A 4,410-nucleotide genomic window follows, 5' to 3' on the forward strand; every position below is an offset into this window, starting at 1 on the left:
GTGAGTTAAATGGGGGTAATATGGGCGGGTCAAGGGTGATCATGGAATCCATGATCATAAGTTATGTAAAAGAGATGTTTATAATTATTCTATGTTTTTGAGTTAATTATAGAAGTGTACTTGTGGTTGTTTTGAATACGAGATAGGATGATATGGGTGACTTAATGCTCCCGGATTGCATCCGTGCAAGAGGGTGGCGATTAAGTTCACTAGGTAAAGCTTAGACTTTTCGTCTATGTCAAAGTGCAAAGCTTAGACTTCATGTCTATTATAAGGCGAAAAGCTTAGACTTTGTGTCTATATCAAGGTGTAAAGCTTAGACTTTATGTCTATGTCCATATCACGTGATAAGCTTGGATTTATATCCATGTTAAGTGTAAGCTTGGACTGGATCCATGTTAAGAGTAAGCTTGGACGATGTCCATGTTATGTGTAATCTTGAACACACATCTATGATAAGGTTTTAAGTTTGAACTATGTACATGTCATGTGCTAAGATTAGACGTATGCCTAGGATGCGAGATGATCAAGTCCGAAACATGAAATCAACCTTCGGGTTGGAAGGTTATGGTTACGTTATGATTGTGTTTATGCTTTAAGTTTAAGATATTTATACCATTAACTCACTAAACGTATTGCTTATCCCGTTATGTTGTTAATGTTTGTTAGGTTCTTATGCATCGAGAAGGTATGGGACGACATGGTGTTAGAGGAGCATTCGGCACTTAGCAAGTGGTATGCAAGTCTCTTATTTGAATCTAGCTTTATGATAACCGCTTATTAACGCCAAGGGTCAAAAGTGTATTAAGATAAAAGATGTTTAAGTTTGTTTATGTGTTATGACGATTAAAACAGGTTGGAACGGAGTTGTTATGCGTTGATAGTCAAACGGGTCACAAGTGTTAATTTGGTAAAAAACTACCATGTCAGGGCCTGATCCCGGAATGGGATTAAAAGATCCCGGAATGGGATCAAAGGTGATTTTCAAGAAATCTAATCAGAACCTGATCCCATAGTGGGATGATGGGATCCCATAGTGGGATCTAAAAAAAAAAAAATTTGTCATCGATTAAGGGCGTTAAAAGTTGGTATCAGAGCTATGATTTAAGGGACTTGGATAATCCACTATAGGGATTATCTAAGCTTAAACCAACTCTAAGTTTTAATAAGCGGTTTATGACTTGCATGATAGATAATGTTTAAAGTATTATGTCATGTTCCTTAGGATTGTATATGATGCTAGAAACTAGGAGAAAAGAATGGGAAAAATGAATGTGTGTTATGCATGAGTTTGTTAGTATTTTTGAGAAAACTATGCACTTGTGATGTGCTGTACGAGAGTGGTTTGGTACACCCGGATTGCATCCGTGCAAGAGGGTGATGATCAAACCCACTAAGTAATGAAGCTTGGATCCATGTTAATGATGATGAGCTTGGACTTGTGTCCATGAAAATGATGATGAGCTTGGACTTGTGTCCATGTCAATGATGATGAGCTTGGACTTGTGTCCATGTCAATGAGGATTAGCTTGGACTTGCGTCCATGTCGATGATGATAAGCTTGGACTTGTGTCCTTGTCGATAATGGTAAGCTTGGATCCATGGTAAAGTTAATGAGCTTGGACTTGCGTCCATGGTAGAGTTAATGAGCTTGGACTTGCGTCCATGGTAATGTTAGTGAGCCTGAACTTACGTCCATGTTAATCTTGATGAGTTTAGACCTTATGTCTATGGATTTGTGTTTAGCTTAGGCACAATCTTAGGTCATCCCTAGTAAGTTGTGTCTATGGTATGGTATGACCGGATCCGATACAAGAAAGAAACTTGCGGGTTGACAGGTTATGTTTTGGTTATGATTATGCTAATGCAAAAAGTACTCTTGGGTTTTCGTTACCACGAGTTCTATATAGGATGATGTAAGTTGCAAGTTTAAGATGAACAAACACATGAATAGAAATGGTTATGTAAAGTAGTTGTCAAAAGTATAATAAATGTACCCTTAAGTTAAGATGACTAAAGACGATGTAACGGAAACGAGAAAAGCGTGAAAGCGGTTCAAGTAATACTGAAGCGTGAAAAGAATGAAATTTAGGGATGGAGCTTAGCATCCCTGATCGTTTAGAATATTAAGAAGTCATGAAAAGAAAAGGAAGTATGAAGGGAATGTGAACTCGGTCTGGGTTGGACTGGGACCCGAACCCGATCTAGAATAGAAGAAGGGTAAAGGAGTCACGAGATGTGTGGTAGGTACCTTCCTTTACACCTGCACATGTTTTGTGTAACTTCCTACATGAATGCGTATAGGCCTTAACCTTTAATTGGAGAGGTAACGAAACTATATAGTTGTGACTATAGTGAGTAAATGATTATTTTGTTCCCTTGGAGTGGGGTGAGTATGTTGCAACGGAAATGTATAGCAATGAACCTTCAAGTGAAGGGACTGAATGAAAAGAAAGAGTTTCCCTTAGGAAAATGTAAGAATGTTGTAACATCCTCAAGTGGGCCTAGATGTAAGATTACTAGATTGCCCTTAAGTTGGTGTTGCGTTATTATATGCTTTTATTTTTATTTAATGTTTATTATTAATTAATGATGAGGTTAGGACCAGTTTGTGACAAGGGTCACAGAACAGGTTTGTTTATTTAATTTGGACTTCGTTTGGTTTGCCAAATGATGTACGAAAGATATCAGATAACTGATAAATACCCGTGTGTCACTCAGTGTGGGAATTAAACCCAATTAAGTGACTAAGTGCTGGCTTCCCTTCTCATTTTCTAGAAAACTCCCAAACCCTCCCGTACCTTCATCTCTTTCACATACCAAACCCTAATTTCTAATCTTTGTTCTTGAGCTCAAATCATTTACATTTTCGTGTTCCTTATGATCTACTGATTCTATCAAGGTAAGAATCACAAGTTTTCATGATTTAATCTTCAAGAAAATTGGGTTTTTGTGATAGTTTTTACAAAGTGGGTAATTTGGGTCAAAAGAGTTGAATTTGATGTTGTTTGAGTCCAAATCTTGTGGGTTTATGTTTCTTGATGTATAGTGTCTTAGATTTGGTCAGTTTTGAGGTAAAAATCGAGCTCTAGAGCAAGAATTGGATGAATTTGGGTGAAACCCGTCACTTTGGCTTCAGCTTCTGCAGATGAACACGGTCGGCCGAGTGTCTCGAGACACTCGACCGACTGACTCGACCATCGACCGAGTGAGTGAGACCCACGGCCGAGTGTGTCTGTGAAAGACCATCGACCGAGTGACTTGTCAATCGGCCGAGTGTGTGTAGACAATCGGTCGACTGTCTCTGACAGTCGACCGAGTGTCTTGGGCAGTGGAAATTTTACCAAGTGTTGATTTCTAGCCGTTATGCTGCCCGTTTGTATGCGAGATTTTGATGAAAATTTCAAAAGTGCACAAGTGTTAAACAGAAAAATTTTAGCGGACAGATTTTCTGACAAAATTTCTATATTTGTGTTATTTGGTGTTTATGGACATAAACTAACTCGTGTATATGTATTTCTCAGGAGAAAAGGAGAAAGAGAAGGTTCAGTGATTAGATAGCTGAACACCTTCTCGTTTGCTGGTAATCGGTGAGTGGGACTAACTGGAGAATATAGTATAGAGTAACATGTTATATTATGATTGTCATGCTTGTTAGATATACTTACTATTGTTATTAGTTAGTACGTTGTGATGACTGCATGTTAGTTGATGCTTGTCTGCTGAAGCCCAGTGCGTCCCTATTGTGTGGTAGCCTCGGTAGGAGAGATCAACCTGCGGGTTGGGTTCCTCTGTGGTAGCCTAGACAGCCGTGGTGTATATATATGTGAATGACGCGTCCGTCGCGTGTGGATTATGTATATACATACGGTGGTGGAGGAACTTCTGGTAAGCCCCAGCCCGATCAACTGGTGGTTAATGGTTTGGCCGAGCCGCCAGAGTCTCTGTAGACGGCACTTGGGTGATGTTTGTGTGTTAGCTCTTTGTGACATGATTAGTATAACTGTTCTGTATACTATTGCCTGTGGTTAGTCGTACTCACTTAGCTTCGTGCTAATTCCCCTCCATCTCCTCCCTGCAGGTTATTAGCTTTTGTAGAGATGATGCTTTTGGGGAGAAGACGGGGCATGCTGATGTTATGTTTGACAGGAGCCAACTCTGATGTGTCTTTTCCTATAAAACTAAACTTTTGTTGAAACGTCACGTGACACCATATGTATTAGTTAAATGCTAGCTGTCAACTGTTTTGGTTATGTAATTATGATATGTTTATATTATTATAATGGTTTAATTAACGTTAATGCTTCCGCCACGTATTTAAAAAAAAAAAAAATCAGCGGTGTCACAAGTTGGTATCAGAGCTGAGTTTGGCAGCATGTGCATTGTGATCTGAATGTCATGTTCCCAAAC

Source organism: Rutidosis leptorrhynchoides, chromosome 7, assembly GCF_046630445.1.
Source record: "Rutidosis leptorrhynchoides isolate AG116_Rl617_1_P2 chromosome 7, CSIRO_AGI_Rlap_v1, whole genome shotgun sequence".
Taxonomy (NCBI): Eukaryota; Viridiplantae; Streptophyta; class Magnoliopsida; order Asterales; family Asteraceae; genus Rutidosis; species Rutidosis leptorrhynchoides.